This window comes from Zophobas morio, unplaced genomic scaffold, assembly GCF_036711695.1.
Source record: "Zophobas morio isolate AGI-343-1 ecotype UQ-CSIRO unplaced genomic scaffold, CSIRO_AGI_Zmor_V1 ptg000054l, whole genome shotgun sequence".
Classification (NCBI taxonomy): Eukaryota; Metazoa; Arthropoda; class Insecta; order Coleoptera; family Tenebrionidae; genus Zophobas; species Zophobas morio.
Window position 1 is genome coordinate 2,430,934 of NW_026972159.1, and position 18,944 is coordinate 2,449,877.

An 18,944-nucleotide genomic window follows, 5' to 3' on the forward strand; every position below is an offset into this window, starting at 1 on the left:
AATTCGAGCAGTTGAAAAATAAAAAATTGGTCTAAAGAGTTTAGACAGTACTTCCCTCGCTGTCGGAAACTTGACGACTGCATGCCTATTGTGTTTTTTTTCTCATTACATTTTTGTAGTGGGAATTTAAAAAAAAAAATGCGATGACGTCATCAACATTTTTGCAAGGACACGTATATCAGTTGGGATAGATGTAGTGCAATACTAAGAATAAAATTATTATATTCTCAAATTTTCGGGAAAATGAATTGGGTCGTTTGAATATTGATTTGTAATAATCAATAAAATAACGAAACAATTTACTCACGTATACCTACGTATCAGAGGCAACTAAAAATCGTGTATGTATAAACATTGTTAATTTAAGATGACAGGCGTAACAGCATACGTGAGAGCCAAACACAGAAACTGTAAACAAAACGACCGTCGGTTTTATTGCTTCGACTTCCGCTTATTATATAAAACATTGGGTTTTATTTTAATTCTTGACGGTGAAATTCACAATTGGTTGATTATAAACATGTCTATTTCGCATTCGCGGAACCAAGTGACCGCATAAAACAAATGCAGATCTGTAACGTTAAAGTCGATGTAAATAAGCGTGCTACCCTTATATTTCAACCGAGTTTTTCCTTTAACAAATTTTGTGTCTACCAAATTGGGTTGGTTGGGGTGTAATACTAATAATAAGTGTTGCCTTTAATTTAATCAATAAAATAAATTGACTTCATTAATTTTTTTGAACCACCTCTTAAGAAAATCTAAAAAATATGAATGGAATGATAAATCACAAGTACAAACTCATCATATTTTTTGCATTTTAGATAGGATTTATTCAGCAAAATTTAAGGGTGACGTCATCAATTTTTTTAGGAGGGATGAACAAATACATTTTGAACAAAAGTTTACCATGCTTATAATAACTTTAAAATATTCCCAAGATTTCAAAGCATTCGGTTTTGTAATTCCTGATTAAATCGATAAAATAAATTCACGCCTTCATTAATTTTTTTCAGTCACCCTGCATATGCAAATCCAAAAATATGAATGGAATGATAAATCACAAGTACAGACTCATCATATTTTGTACATTTTAGATGCGATTTATTCGGAAAACTTTTGAGCTGACGTCATCAGTTTTTTGTAGAAGATAACCAAATATATTTTGACTAAAAATTTATTATGCTCTTTATAACCTTAAAACATCTGCAAGATTTCAAAGCATTCGGTTTTGTAGTTCCTGATTAAATCAATAAAATAAATTTACGCATTCATTAATTTTTTTGAGTCACTCTGTATATGCAAATCCAAAAAATATGAATGGAGTGATAAATGACAAGTACAGGCTCATCATATTTTGTACATTTTAGATATGATTTATTCGGCAAACTTTCGAGCTGACGTCATCAAGTTTTTGGAGGGGATAAGCAAATATATTTTGACTAAACATTTATTATGCTCTTTATGACCTTAAAACATCTGCAAGATTTCAGAGCATTCGGTTTTGTAGTTCCTGATTAAATCAATAAAATATATTTACGCATTCATTAATTTTTTTGAGTCACCCTGTATATGCAAATCCAAAAAATATTAATGGAGTGATAGTTCACAAGTACAGACTCATCATATTTTGTACATTTTAGATATGATTTATTCCACAAACTTTTGAGCTGACGTCATCAAGTTTTTGGAGGGGATAAGCAAATATTTTTTGACTAAAGATTTATGATGCTCTTTATAGCCTTAAAACATCTGCAACATTTCAAAGCATTCTGGTTAGCAGATTAAAAATTAAATTTCAAAATGTTGTTTTATAATTTTGATTTTTTTTCCAAAAATCTGGACGTTTCGGGTGAAAAGTCGATTCAGAGTTGTAAACTACATGTGTAGGACTATGTTATTTTATACAATTGAAAACCCATTTACTATGTACAATTTTGAAGTGACGTCATCGCTTTAGTGGTGGGGATGATTCGACAAATTTTGGTTAGCGTTTTACCATCTACATGATATTCTTAATATAAGTACAAAATTTCACAACAATCGGTCGAGTACTTTCGGAGATTATCTGTCTAATAAAAATCCGTGACAACAGACGGACAGACGGACAGACGGACAGACGGACAGACGGACGGACAGACGGACAGACGGACAGACGGACAGACAGACGGAAATGGGAGACCTATTTCTTCGTCTTCTAGGGGTCATGAAAGATCGAGAAAACGTAAAAGTAGAGAGTCGGCCGACGGACTCGATTACAATACTTCCTTTGCTTACGCTCGGGAAGTAAAAATCGAAAAATGGAAAATCCATAAATGAAAAATCGAAAAATCGAAAAATTTAGAAATTGAAAAATCGCTAATTTCAATTCCCCGATGTTCCAATTATTAGGTTTTGCCTTTTTTCAATTTCTGGATTTTTCTATTTTTCAACTTTTCGATTTTGTAACTTCAAAAAAAATTCGAAAAATTCAAATATCGTGAAATTTACAAATCAAAAACTTGAATAAAATCGGGAAATCGGAAGTCGAGTAACTTGGAAAATCGAAAAATTGGAAAGTCGAAAAAAACTAAAAATTGAATTCTCGATTTTCCAATTTTTTGGTTTTGCCTTTTCAATCCCTCAATTTTTCGACATAAAAAAAATTGAAAAATCTAAAGAAAAATCGAAAAAAGAAATATCCAAAAATCGATAAACCAAAAAACTAAAAATCAATAAATCGAAAGGCTGAAAACTTGAAAGATCGAATAATCGAAAAATTAAGAAAACCATAAATCGAAAAATCGAGGAACAGGACAATAAAAGAATTGAAAATTCGATAAATTGAAAGATATAAAAATTGAAAAGTTGTATAATTAAAAAATTGGGAAATGGAAAAATCAAAAACCCTAGACGACGAATAACTGAAAAATCGAAAAATGGCAAATCGAACAATCGAGGACAAAAAAGACCAAAATCGAAGTCGAAAAATCGAAAAATTTACAAAATGAAAAATCGCAAATTTCAATTTCTCGATTATCCAATTTTTAGGTTTTGCCTTATTCTTTAATTTCTGGATTTTTCTATTTTTCGACTTTGTAATTTTTCGACTTCAAAAAACAACTGAAAAATCTAAAAATTAAAAAACTGAAAAATTGAAAAATCGTGAAATTTACAAATCGAAAACATGAAAAATCGGGATTTCGGAAGTCGAGTAAATTGGAAAATTAAAAAATTGAAAAGTCCAAAAGAAAAAATATCCAAAAATCGATAAACCAAAAAACTAAAAGCGGGGAACAGGGCAACAAAAAAATTGAAAATTCGAGAAATTGGGAAATGGAAAAATCAAAAACCCGAGACGACGAATAATTGAATAATCAAACAATGAAAAATCCATAAATTAAAAATTGGAATCGAAATAGTAAATAAAAAATTCGAGGACAAGAAAGACCAAAATCGAAAAGTCGAAAAATCGAAAAATTTGGAAACTGAAAAATCGCAAATTTAATTTTCTCGATTTTCCAATTTTTAGGTTTTTTCAATTTTTCAATCTCTCGATTTTTCGACTTAAAAAAACTGAATAATCTAAAAATTAAAAAACCGAAAAATCGAAAATTTGAAAAATTAAAAAATCATGAAATTTACAAATCAAAAACTTGAAAAATTGGAAAATCGGAAGTCGAGTAAATCGGACAATTGGAAAATTGAAAAGTGGAAAAAAAGAAATATCCAAAAATCGACAAACCAAAAAAACTAAAAATCGAAAAATCGAAAAGTTGAAAACTTGAAAGATCGAGAAGAAAAATTAAGAAAACCATAAATCGAAAAATTGAGGAACAGTACAACAAAAAAATTGAAAATTCGAGAAATTGGGAAATGGAAAAATCAAAAACCCGAGACGACGAATAATTGAATAATCGAAAAATGAAAAATCCATAAATTGAAAATTGGATTGAAAAACAGAAAAATCGGAAAATTTGGAGACCGAAAAATCGCAAATTTCATTTTTTCGACTTTACAATTTTAGGTTTTGCCTGTTTTCAATTTTTCAATCTCTCGATTTTTCGACTTCAAAAAAAAATTGAGTAATCTAAAAATTAAAAAACCGAAAACTCGAAAATTCGAAAAATTAAAAGATTGTGAAATTTACAAATCGAAAACTTGAAAAATCGGGAAATCGGAAGTAAATCGGACAATTGAAAAGTCCAAAAATAGAAATATCCAAAAATCGATAAACCAAAAAACTAAAAGCTGAAAACTTGAAAGATCGAATAATAGAAAAATTAAGAAAACCATAAATCGAAAAATCGGGGAACAGTACAACAAAAAAATTAAAAAAATTCGAGAAATTGGGAAATGGAAAAATCAAAAACCCGAGACGACGAATAATTGAATAATCGAAAAATGAAAAATCCATAAATTGAAAATTGGATTGAAAAACAGAAAAATCGAAAAATTTGGAAACTGAAAAATCGCAAATTTCATTTTTTCGATTTTACAATTTTAGGTTTTGCCTTTTTTCAATTTTTCAATCTCTCGATTTTTCGACTTCAAAAAAAAATTGAGTAATCTAAAAATTAAAAAACCGAAAAATCGAAAATTCGTAAAATTAAAAGATTGTGAAATTTACAAATCGAAAACTTGAAAAATCGGGAAATCGGAAATAAATCGGACAATTGAAAAGTCCAAAAATAGAAATATCCAAAAATCGATAAACTAAAAAACTAAAAATTGAAAAATCGCCAATTTCAGTTTCTTGATTTTCCAATTTTTAGGTTTTGCCTTTTTTAATTTCTGGATTTTTCTATTTTTCGACTTTTCGATTTTTTGACTTCAAAAAAAAAAAACTGAAAAATCGAAAATTCGAAAAATTCTAAAATCGTGAAATTTACAAATCGAAAATTTGAAAAATCGGGAGATGGGAAGACGAGCAAATTGGAAAATCGAAAAATTCAAAAGTCAAAAAAAATAAACATCCAAAAGTCGATAAACCAAAAAACTAAAAATCGAAAAGCTGAAAACTTGAAAGTCCAATAATCGAAAAATTAAGAAACCATAAATCGAAAAATCGACAGGACAATAAAAAAATGAAAATTCGAGAAACTGAAAGATATGAAAATTGAAAAGTTGAACTGAAAAATGGAGAAATCGAAAAATGGTAAATCGAAAAAATCAGAAATCTTGAAAACAAATACTTTAAAAATCGAGAAACTATATCGAAAATGTGGACAAACGGAAAATTCGTGAAACTGAAAATCTAACAATTGAAAAATTGAATATTTGAATAGGGAAATAGAAAAATCGAAAAACCAAGTTTACGAATAATCGAAGAATCAAAAAGTAAACAATGGGGAAACTGAAAATGTGAAACTTTAGTTATTAAAAAATAGAGAAATCTAAAAATGGAGAAACCGACGTTGCAAATTACAAAAAACTGAAAAGTTTAAAACTGAGAAACTAAGAAAAAAAAAAAATCAACCTGACCTGACCCGTCATGACCTGACAAGTATCAAATCCCCGTCTACACTAATTTTTTTTGTCCGTGATCCTATGAAAAATTATGTATTAATATTGACAACAAGAGGTTCTGCTTCCTCTTCCACCCATCATTACCACGCACATACAGTTACCAGCCATTTCATTGTTTTGAAATTCTGCACTCATTTCCTCAACAAAGCACTGAATATCCACCTAATTATGCCATTTCTGAACATCGCTGACGTCTCACGACTTTTAAAATTACAAACTGGACCCAGCCATCTCCACCCACACTCCTCGTCCACCCATCATTCCATAAAATAATGTCCAGACACCACTTATGGTCATACCCACGATGATTAAAACGCGTCGAACCGCTTCCGGTCTTCGCAACAATCTCCCTGATTCATTCATTATTCTCATAAACGCACCACGCTACGCCTTTCCTAATTATCCTGTTCATTTATTTAAATTAAAACTACTAATTACCGCCTTTCCTGTAGTTCGGATTAAGTCAGGTTTCATTTAAATTATTGTTGCACGAGTAATTATGCACTTGCTTCGAACATTACCACGAGGTTATAATTAATTAATCAATTATGTTACATTGCAGGACAAGAAAGTGTTAGTTTGCACGATTTGCTTAGCAAATGGAGACGACGCGACGTCACGAAATTTTCGGTGGGGGTTAACCCGTAAACACTCAATTTTACTGAAGAATGAATAATTGGATTTTGGAATGGGTTCGATTCAAACGTCGCCTTTTTACTATCCGGATTTAATTTGTTGTTGGCATTAAAGTTTTACGGGCGGCGGATGGAATTTCTAATCAAATGGTAATTTGTGAAATTTGACAATCTGTTTGGGTCCGCGGATTGGACAAGTGCCAAAGTCGTTCGATTTACAACACCTGGTACGAACCAAATTTTGTTTTTCAACGCCGACATTAATTTATTATGAATGTAAGCATCGTTACGGATTTCCTCTTCTATTGTGTTTCGATTATTTTGACCCAATTTTTAATAGTTTCATTGTTAAGTCTCGAAATAGATCCTGGATTGCTTAAGAGATCATAAGCGGTGAAGGGTGTAGCAGAAATAAATCGGGAAATCTGGAGCAGGTTAGTATATTTTTTGTGGTTTGGCGGTTTCGGGTTTCTTTGTTGTGGGTGATGGGTTTAACCTTGGGGATAAATTTTCGTTGTGGGATTTCGGATTTTAACTGAGGTAATTAGTACGAAGAGAAATATTTCAAAAATAGAGCACATTTTTTACTCATTAAGAATATTGAAGTATTTTAATTGGATGGGCATATTTTTTGCTTACGTTTTTTCGGTTTTGAAAAAAATTTGAAGTTGACAGTATGAAATATATTTAAAGCAGATAATGAACGGGAAAAAATAATTTTTGGAAAAATCGAGAAATCGAACAATTGAAACATCAAAAAATCGACAAACCTAAAATTTATAAAATTCAAATTTAAAAAAATTGAAAATTTTCCAAAATTGAAAAATTGAGAAATCGAAAACTTGAAAAATCGAGAGATAGAAAAATCGAAAAACTGAAACATCAAAGAAACGAGAAATCTAAAAAGTGAAATTTGAATTTCCAAAAATCGAAAAATTGCAACGAAAAATCAAAAATCGAGAAAGCGCAAAATCAGAAGATCGAGAACTCGAAAATATCAAAAAATTGAAAAATCTAAAATTTAAAAATACGAAAAATTGAAAAATCGAAAAATCGAAGGACTGAAAAATTGAAAAATCGCGGAAACGAAAAATTAAAATATTGAATAATTGGAAAATCAAGATGTCAAAAAATCAAAAAAATCGAAAAATTGAAATGTTAAAAAATTTAAGTTGAGAAATCGAAGTCACAAAGCGAAAATTTAGAAACGTCCAAAATAAACAATTAAAGAATCCAAAAATTGAAGAATTGAAAATGAAACACTTAAAAACCTAAAAGATCAAGAAATCGAAAAGTCGACAACTTGTAAAAATCGAAAAACCGTGATGTGGAGAAATCGAAAATTCGAAAAATCCAAAAATTGAAATGTTAAAAATTTAAAAATCCCCGTATCAGACCATCAAAAAATCGTAAAATTGGGAAATCTAAATACTGGAAAATCGAAAAGACGAAAAATCGAGAAATCGAAAGATTCGGAAATTGGAAAATGGAAAAATCGGGAAATTGAAGTTGAATCGAATAATAGAAACGTCTAAATGTTATCGAGAAATCGAACAATTTAAAAAGCGTATAATTAAAAAAGCAAAAAGTAAAAAATTTTAAAAATCGGAAAATTGAACATCCGAAAAATCTAAAACCGAGAAGTCGAAAAATCAAGATTTTGAAACAAAAAATTGAAAAATCTGGAATTTGAAAAATTGAAAAATGGAAGGACACAAAAATTCAAAAATCGAGGAAACGAAATATCAAAATATCGAAAAATTGAAAAATCAAGATCTCGAAGGATGAAAAAAAATAAAAAAATCTATAATTTAAAAAATGGAAAAATAAGAAAATTGAAGGACTGAAAAATTGAAAAATCGAGGAAACAAAAATGAAAATGTCAAGATCTCAAAAAATCACAAATTTTAAAAATGGAAAAATTGAGAAAGAGGAAAACCAAAGGACTGAAAAATTGAAAATCGAGGAAAGGGAAAATTAAAATTTCAAAGAATTAAAAAATCAAGATCTCGGAAAATCAAACAAAAAATTGAAAAAAATCCCAAAACTGATAAACAGAAAAATTGAAGAGTCGAAGAAAAATTAGAAAATCGAAAAATGAAGGAATAAAAAAATCCAAAAATCCAAAAACTGGAATATTAAAAAAATTAAAAATCGGTAAATCAGAACATCAAAAAGTCGTAAAAATCGAAAAACTGGAAAATCGAAAAGCTGAAAACCGAAAAACCGAGAAATGGAAAAATCGAAACATTGGGAAATTGGAAAATGAAAAGATCGAGAAATCGAAAAATGGAAAAATCTGGAACTTGAAATTGAATCGAATAATAGACACGTCTAAATCTCTTCATAAACTGAACTATTTAAAAACCGTAAAATTAAAAAAGCAAAAAGTCAAAAATCTGAAAAATCGGAAACTTGAAAATCCAAAAAATCTAAAACCGAGAAGTCGAAAAATCGAGAATATGAAACAACAAAAAATTGAAAATTCTGAAATTTGAACATTTTGAAAAATTGAAGGACCCAAAAATTCAAGAATCGAGGAAACTATCAAAATATCGAAAAATTGAAAAATCAAGATCTCGAAGGATGAAAAAAATCGAAAATCTAAAATTTAAAAAAGGGAAAAATTCAAAAATTGGAAAATTGAAGGCCTGAAAAATTGAAAAATCGAGGAAACAAAAATTAAAATTTCAAAGAATTGAAAAGTCAAGACCTCGAAAAATAAAAAAATGGAAGAATTGAAAAAGAGGAAAACCAAAGGACTGAAAAATTGAAAATCGAGGAAAGGAAAAATTAAAATTTCGAAGAATTAAAAAGTCAAGATCCTGAAAAATCAAAAAACTAAAAAAATTGAAAAATTCCAAAACTGATAAATAGAAAAGTTGATGAGTCGAAAAAAATTGGAAAATCGAAAAATGAAAGAATCAAAAAATCGAAAAATCCCAAAACTGAAACATCGAAAAACTTAAAGCTGAGAAATCGAAAATTTAGAAACACCAAAAATTAAAAAATTGAAAAATCCAAAAATTGAATAATCAAAGATTAAACAGTTGAAAACTTGAAAAATCGAGAAATCGAAAAGTCGATACATTTTAAAAATCAAAAAACCGAGATATTAAAAAAATTAAAAATCGGTAAATCGGAACATCAAAAAATCGTAAAAATCGAAAAACTGAAATTGAAAAATTCCAAAATCGATTGGGAAATCAAAATATTGAAAAATCGAAAAGCCGAAAAATCGAAAAACCGAGAAACCGAAACATTCGGAAATTGGAAAATGAAAAAAATCTGAAATCGAAAAATGGAAAAATCGGGAAATTGAAATTGAATCGAATAATAGAAACGTCTACATGTATCGAGAAATCGAACAATTTGAAAAACGTAAAATTAAAAAAGCAAAAATTCAAAAATTTTAAAAATCGAAAAATTGAAAATCCGAAAAATCTAAAACCGAGAAGTCGAAAAATCGAGAATATGAAACAACAAAAAATTGAAAACTTTGAAATTTGAAAAATTTGAAAAATTGAAAAATGGAAGGATCCAAAAATTCAAAAATCGAGGAAACGAAATATCAAAATATCGAAAAATTGAAAAATCAAGATCTCCGAGCATGAAAAAAATCGAAAAATCTAAAATTTAAAAAATGGAAAAATTGAAAAAGAGGAAAATTGAAGGACTGAAAAATTGAAAAATCGAGGAAACAAAAATTCAAATTTCGAAGAATTGAAAAGTCAAGATCTCGAAACATCAAAAAAATTGAAAAATTGAAAAATCCCAAAACTGATAAATAGAAAAATTAAAAAATCCCAAAAATGAAACATTGAAAAACTTAAAGCTGAGAAATCGAAAATTTAGAAACACCAAAAATTAAAAAATTGAAAAACGTCGATACATTTTAAAAATAAAAAACCAAGATATTGATTAGTCGAAAATTCGAAAAATCAAAAAACTCCCTATTAAAAAATTTTAAAATAGGTAAATCTGAACATCAAAATATTGAAAAATCAAAAAGCTGAGAAAGCGAAAAACCGAGAAATTGAAAAATCGAAACATTGGGAAATTGGAATATGAAACTGAATCGAATAATCAAAAATTAATTGCTCGAGAAATTGAGCAATTTAAAAACCATATAATTAAAAAAGCAAAAAGTAAAACATTTTAAAAATGGAAAAATTGAAAATCCGAACAATCTAAAAACCGAGAAGTCGAAAAATCGAAAGATCGAGAATTTGATATATCAAAAAATTGAAAAATCAAGATCTCGAAGCATAAAAAAAATCGAAAATTTAAAAAACGGAAAAATTGAAAAATCAATTAATCCAAAAAATTAAAAAATTGAATAGTCCAAAAATGGAAGAATCGAAAATTGAACAATCGAAATCTTGAAAAATCGAAAAACCGAGATGTCGAGAAATTAAAATCTAAAAATCCTAAAATGGTATTAAAAAATTGGAAAATCAAAACAACACAAAATCGTAAAATTTATAAATCGAAAAATTGAAAAACCTAAAATTCAAAAAATTGAAAAATGATAAAATCGAAATATTGGAAAAATACAAAACGGAAATGCTGAAAAATTGGGAAATCGAAAAATTGAAACATCGAAAAATCGCAACACGTAAAGATAGAGAAAGAATACATTTAAAAACCGAAAAATTGAAAGATCGAGGAACCGAAACATCAAAAAATCGTACAATTGAAATATCGGAAAACTGAGTAATCGAAAAATATAAGTTTGACACAATTTTGATTTTTTCTAAAAATCTCGATGTTTATGATAAAAATTCAACACGGATTCATAAACCACAGGTTTAGAAGTATGTTACTTTTTAACACTTAAATTACATTTGTTTGACAAAATTGCAAGATGACATTAACTTCTGTGGGGGGCATGAACTGATAAATTTTGATCAACGATTTTCCGCGATTATTTTTATTTATATATTTAATAAAGAAAGACGTCATGGAATTTTTGGTGACGGTTAAAAGAAATGTGTAAAGGGACCAAACGAGATAAGATAATGGTCACCAGTGGTGCGTTTCCTGCTAACTAAACCTGACTAACTTTTACTATACACCATGTTGTGAATAATCGCATTTTGGAATGGATTTCGATTCAAACGTGGCTTTTTTCTCAAGGCGGATTCATAAACCACAAGTGGAGGAGTACAGACTGACAGACAGATGGACCACTTTTTTCGTACTCTAGGGTTTATGAAACGTCGAGAAAAGACGTAACTAACAATTCCCGGTGGACTCGATGACCACTCGCCAAGTAATACGTATCTGTTGTGTTTTCAATTCCAAGACTGTTCGCTAATTTTACGCGCACTTGATTTAATCAGCACACAGGCGAAGAAAAAGTGCATTTTGCGTACTTGAATCTGAATAACCAGCGGCGTCCTTTCAGAATCGTGTTAATTTTCCACGTCGTTAAAGTCGGCAAACAACTCAGAATTTGTTATTTAACAAACTCGCATATCCTTGTTAGAAATTTTAATAACAATCTGATGTTCGCATGCGGCATTTAAATCCGAGCTCGGAATTACAAGTTGCGAGTCGGTTCCTCAAAAAATCCAAAATCTCGCCGATATTAATGGTCTAGCAAGCGAAGTAATTTGTTTACGAATCGTGTCGGTTCGACCGTGAATTGCACGTTCTACACCCACACCTCCGTCCCAGTCTTATTTCACACTTAATAACTGCGATCGGCCGTCATTATACGAATTAGACCTAAGGTCCAGAGGTTGTTACATACCGGTTAGATCCCGACCTCTGACCGTAATCAGCTCGAATTGGATAATTGAAGCGAGCAATTGTCAAACATGTCGAAACGGGCTGCTCGAACGTGACCGGACTTTCCCATTGTGCCTGTTTTTCGTATGTACATTGGTGGCCAAAAGGAACGACCGCGCTCATGTGGATTACTCAAAGTATAGTACCTAGTTCAAATTATGTTCCTACGTTGTGCACGAAATTTTCTCCTCGAATTTTTTTTTCAGTTCAGTTGTGTCTGTCGAATTAACACCACCTCGCAAAGGTGGCCCGCAGATGGGAATTCGTCTTGGAGGTCCGGCCGTGTGTTTCGAAATGGTTTATTACTTGATTTGCTGGCGTAAAATGCTTGATTGTTCCAGTCACGTATTTTCCGTTAATCAAATGGTGATGGGTGGATTTCGGACGGTCTCTACATAAATTTGAATTCCGAGAGGATCGCGATTGGGCCGATTTGACGAATATCTACCTGTCAGCCGAAAAATGTAATTTGGAATTTTATGGCGTCCGCAGCGAACAAATTCTGGTGGGAACTGGAAATCCTAAATTTGAAATGTCTCGCATTTTAACGCGCATTCGACACACTGTGGAATCGTAATTGTGTGAAATATCGCGATCTGCGAACGATTATTTATCGACGGAAATAAACTCTCCCACTTATAATGTGATTATTTATTATCGAAGGTTTTTGTTGGTGGTTTTATGCTCAATTATGGAAAATAAAAGCTGTGTCTAGGATGTAACATTTTCGGGCCGAAATTAGAAACTGGAGCATAGATGCCGCCGAAAAAAAGAACTAAATGTCAACTGAATGTCACGGGCGAAATGTTAGTAAAGTTACCAAGTAGAACAGTAGCGGTGATTTTTCCAAGACATTTATTTTTTATGTCAATACGAATTAATGAGCGGTCACGTGACGCTCATTTGCTACAGGAACCACGCTTTTTTTCGATTTAGCTATCGCTGGAAAATGGGAATTCGTTTCGCTTATTGTTTTTCCATTTTCGACGAAAATCGGTCTGCCGTCAATTTTACAACAGTTACTTAAATTTTATAAAGTAGGGTCGTCCATTTGTGGTTTATGAATCCGTGTTGAGATTTTGGAAAAAATCACAATTTTTCGAATGAATATATTTTTCGATTTCTCAATTTTCAATTTTTCGATACTTCAGTTTTGGGATTTTTCAGTTTTACGATTCTTCAATTTCTCAATTTTCCGATCTTTCAGTTTTACGATTTTTCTATTTTTTGACTCGGACTTTTAGACGTTTCGATATTCCCATTTCCCGATTTCACTTTTCGATTTCTTAAAATTTTCAATTTGTCAATTCTTCAACTTCTGGTTTTTTACTTGTCCTATTTTTGATTTTTAAACATTTAATTTTTCGATTACTTTATCGACTTTTCAATTTCTCTAATTTTTTTCGACTTTTAAATTCCCGATTTTTCGATTACTCAATTTTTCGATACTTTTGATTTGGAAGCTTTCAATATTTCAATTCCTCAATTTTTTGATGTTTCGATTTTTCGATGTCTCCCGGTTTTTCGGTTTTTCATTCATCAATTTTCCGATTTTTTGATTTTTAATTTTTCGTTACTTCAAATTTAGAATTTTTCCATATTTCGATTCACTTCAATTTTTCGATTCTCGATTACTTTTTCAATTTTTGAGTTTTACGATTTCTCAATTCTTCGAAACCATAGTTTCAGGACTTTTTATTTTTTGGTTGTTCAGTTTTTCAATGTTCCAATTCCTGATTTTTTTGATACTTCGATTTCTCGATTTTTCGCTTTTTCGATTTTTCACTTTTTGATTCTTCAATATTTTAAAAAGTCAAATATTCGACACTTCAATTTTAGAATTATTTTTCATTTCATTTTTTCTTCGATTCTTCAATTTCTCAATTTTTCGGTATTTCAGTTTCAGGTTTTTAGTTTTTTAATTCTTCAGATCTGGAAATTTTCAATATTTCAATTCCCTAATTTTTTGATGTTTCAATTTTTCTATTTTTCAATGTTTCGATTATCCATTTCTTGATTCCCCGATTTTTCAATGTTTCGATTTTTCGTCGTCTCGATTTTCCGATTTTTCAGTTTTTCAGTTCTTCATTTCTTCCATTTTCGCACGATTTTTGATTTTCAATTTTTCGATACTTCAAATTTAGAATTTTTCAATATTTCGATTCTCCAATTTTTCGGTTTCTCATATTTCACTTCTTTAACTGATGTTTGGATTTCTCGATTTTTCAATTTTTCGATTTTATGGTTTTTCAATTTTTCGATTTTTGATTTCTCGATCTTTCAATTTTTTGATTACTCAATTTTTCGATAATTATTTTAGACTTTTTCAATTTTCCGATTCAGGATATTGTAGTTCTTGATTTTTCAGTTTTCGACTTTTCAATTTTTCGATCATTCCATTTTTCGATTTTTTTAAATTATCGATTTCTCCATTCTTTTATTTTTTGACTGTTCGATTTCTCGATCTTTTCGGTTTTTAAATTTTTGGTTCTTTTAGTTTTTCGATTTTTTCAATTTTATAATTTACTTTCATTGATCAGTATCCCGATTCTCCGATTTTAGTTTTTCAATTTTTCAATTTTTTGACTTTTCTCGATTTTTAATTTTTCTTCGATTTTTGAGTTTTTCGATTTACGTATCAACTTTTGATATTTCAGTTTCACCTCTTTTCAGTTTTTCGATTTTTCAATTTTTTTTTTTTGAATTTTTAATTTCGCGATATTTTGATTACTCAATTTTTCGATAGGTACTTCACATTTGGAATTTTCTAATATTTCAATTCCTCAATGTTTCGATGCTTCGAATTCTCTATTTTTCAATTTTTCGATGTTTAACTTTTTCGATTGTCCAATTTCCTGATTTTTTTATTTCCGAAACATTAATTTTCCGATTTTTTAAATTTTAGATTTTTCAATTAATCGATTTTCAGTTTTCGAGATCTCGGTTTTTCCATGTTTCGGTTTTCCAATTTTTCGATTTCCCAAATTTTCAATATTTCAGTTTGGGATTTCTCAATTTCTCGATTTTTCAGTTTTTTTGTTTCGTAATTTTTTCGATTTTTTAATTTTGGTTTTTTTTGCGATTTGCCGTTTATTTTTTTCAGTAATTCGACATTTAATTTTTTTTTTAATTTTCAATTTTTCAACTTCCGATTTTCGACTTCCCCGTTTTAGATTTTACGATTTTTCAATTTTTCGATTTTTACAATGTTTAATTTTTCGTTTTTTAAATTTTTCGTTTATTTTAGTTTTTCGATTTTGTCAATTTTACAAGTTTTCGATTTTTTGTCTTTTCGATTTCTCGATCTTACAATTTATAGATTTTTCAATTTTTCGATAGGTACTCGAATTTTATAAGTTTTCAAAATTTCGGTTCTTCAATCTTTCGATTTTTTAATTTTTCTTTAATTTTTCAGTTTTTCGATTTATCAACTTTTGATATATTTCAGTTTCACCACTTTGGTTTTACGATTTTTCAATTTCTCTATTTTTTTTAATTTTTAATTTCGCGATATTTTTGATTATTCAATTTTTCGATACCTCATATTTAGAATTTTTTAAAATTTCAATTCCTCAATTTTTTGATGCTTCGTTTTCTCGATCATTCAATTTTTGGATGTTTAGTCTTTCGATTGTTGAATTTCCCGATTTTTTTTTCGATTTCTCGATCTTTTGAGGTTTTAATTCCTAGATGTTTAAATTTTTAAATTTTTTGATTCTTCGATTTTTAATTTTTCCATGTTTCGATTTTCCAATATTTCGATTTCCCAAATTTTCAATATTTCAGTTTTGACATTTTTCAGTTATTCGATTCCTCGTTTTTTCGAATTTTTAAATTTTGGATTTTCCAATTTACCATTTATTTTTTTTCAATTATTCGACATTCAATTTTTTTTTTAATTTTTCGATTTTCGGTTTCTCGATCTTTCGATTTTCGACTTATCGGTCATAGATTTTACGGTTTTTCAATCTTTAAGCTTTCGGTTTTTAAATTTTTCGTTTTTTTAGTTTTTCGATTTTTTCAATTTTATAATTTTTCGATTGATCATTATCCCGATTTTTCGATTTCTCAGCTTTTCAACTTTTCGATTTTTTGACTTTTCGATTTCCCGATTTTCTAATTTTTCGATAGGTACTCCAATTTTAGAATTTTTAAAAATTTCGGTTCTTCAATTTTTCGATTTTTTAATTTTTCGTTAATTTTTCAGTTTTTCGATTTATCAACTTTTGATATATTTCAGTTTCACCACTTTGGTTTTACGATTTTTCAATTTCTCTAATTTTTTTTTTAATTTTTAATTTCGCGATATTTTTGATTATTCAATTTTTCGAAAACTCAGATTTAGAATTTTTTAAAATTTCAATTCCTCAATTTTTTGATGCTTCGTTTTCTCGATCTTTCAATTTTTGGGTGTTTAATCTTTCGATTGTTCAATTTCCCGATTTTTTTTTCGATTTCTCGATCTTTTGAGGTTTTAATTCCTAGATGTTTAAATTTTTAAATTTTTTGATTCTTCGATTTTTAATTTTTCCATGTTTCGATTTTCCAATATTTCGATTTCCCAAATTTTCAATATTTCAGTTTTGACATTTTTCAGTTATTCGATTCCTCGTTTTTTCGAATTTTTAAATTTTGGATTTTCCAATTTCCCATTTATTTTTTTTCAATTATTCGACATTCAATTTTTTTTTTAATTTTTCCATTTTCGGTTTCTCGATCTTTCGATTTTCGACTTATCGGTCATAGATTTTACGGTTTTTTTCAATCTTTAAGCTTTCGGTTTTTAAATTTTTCGTTTTTTTAGTTTTTCGATTTTTTCAATTTTATAATTTTTCGATTGATCATTATCCCGATTTTTCGATTTCTCAATTTTTTATTTTTTCTTCGATTTTTCAGTTTTTCGATTTATCAAGTTTTGATATTTCAGATTCAGCACTTTGGTTTCTCGATTTTTCAATTTCTCTATTTTTTTTTTTCAATTTTTAATTTCGCAATATTCTGATTACTCAATTTTTCGATACTTCAAATTTGGAATTTTCTAATATTTCAATTCCTCAATTTTTTGATGCCTCGATTTCTCTATCGTTCAATTTTTCAATTGTCCAATTTCCCGATTTTTTGATTTCCGAAATTTTAATTTTCCGATTTTTAAATTTTAGAGCTCGGTTTTTCGATTTCCCAAATTTGGAACATTTCAGTTTGGGATTTTTCAATTTCTCGGTTTCTCAATTTTTTAATTTCTCATTTTTTCGATTTTTTAATTTTGGATTTTGCGATTTCCCGTTTATTTTTTTCAGTTATTCGACATTTAATTTTTCGATTTTTCAACTTTCGATTTTATGATTTTTTGACGATTTCCATTTTTTCAATCTTATCATTTTTCGATTGTTCAATATTCCGATTCTCCGATTTAATGCTACTTCGATTTTTGGATTTTTCGGTTTTTCGACTTCTCGATTTATCGATCTTTTGATATTTTGATTTATCCATATTTCAATTTTTTATGTTTGGATTTTTCATTTTTTCGAATATACTATTTTTTGATGTTTCTATTTCCATGTTTTAACATTTTTTAATACATATTAAAGCTGATCAATTTTTCGATTTCTCGATCTGCGTATTTTTCGACATTTGAATTACCAATTTTAAAAATTTTTGATTTTTCTGATAATTTTTCAAAGAAACGGGATCTGATCAGGGCCGAGGAGAGTTCTGTTGAAATAACCTAATTTTAAACCTACATCATTGAGAGTGGTGTGTGTTACTTATCAATCTTATCATAAATAAAACCAACGAGGGTTTAATTCTTATTGACATAACATAACCTACCTTTCTAAGTTCAGCCACAGGTTATGTTGTGAAATTGCACTGTCAACAAATTCTCCGGTAACTAGACCACAAATCAAAAAAAAAATCACCCGGTATTTTTTGCGCATGCGCGGTAGAGTTGTCGAAAAATTAAACCCTAGTATATTAAATAAGCTTAAATAGGTTACAGTTATCTACAACTTTTGCTTTTATTTACTATAATTAAGTAATTTTCAAACATTGCTAGAAAAACATCATTACATAACTGCACAATATTTAAAAATATTTTATGGCATCATCTTAATGATTATATTTATGTGTATATTTACGCATGTCAAGCACTTGATCGAGAATTTTGATTCATGCATATGCAAAACAGGGCAAACACTGCAATTTATTTACATGGAAATAACATACTTGGTAAAAATATTTGTGTAAAAATGTGCGGGTTGGGTGTATTTATACGATGTATTTGCATTGCATGAATTATTCTGATCTTTAGTGTTTTATACCAGTAACCGTACAGAGGTATTATAGGAATCAATTATAATAGAAATTACGTTGATAAATAACGAACTAGCAATCAGTTTTGCTTAATAGGTTTCTATTAACATTAATTTCCAGTCCGCATAATCATTATCGTAGGTAATAATAAATCACTGATTAATTTGATTGTACAATACACTCTATACTTTATTATGAGCGATAAAATTATTAATAAAAACGACAATTTCGTACGGGTTCAAACTATGGCTAAAAATAACTAAATAAATCAAACAAATGACACATTTACTGTTTATTGTTAAAAAATACAGTATAACAAAATACGTAGTGAAGATATGCGTCCAAGAAATAGAACGACAATTCCGAACCTTGTAGATATGTCGTGAAACGTTTGGCTTCATAATTTTTAAAAATTAACGACGTCGGAATTATTATTTCGCAAAAATATCTTTTTATTATTTTATATTACTATTATTAATCAAAAGTGTGTTGGGACACCCATAACATACTCAAACAGGATAGGCAACTCTAAATACACCCGTGTATAACGTGTTGCATAACCCGCCATGTTAAGTCCAACCACACCACAGATTTGATAATTCCGTGGAAAATAAGCCTGATTACGCATTATTTTGTCATCTAAACAGATCGTCTGGCCCGTTTGGGTCCACTCTCGTTACATAACCAATCATT

The 18,944-nt window shown here is 29.0% G+C and overlaps 1 protein-coding gene across 1 annotated transcript in view; it reads right to left on the minus strand.

The window, feature by feature from the left end:
* Positions 1-18,944, minus strand: part of LOC135142806 (protein neuralized) — a 98,978-nt gene that overhangs the window by 79,536 nt on the left and 498 nt on the right. The window lies entirely within an intron of this gene.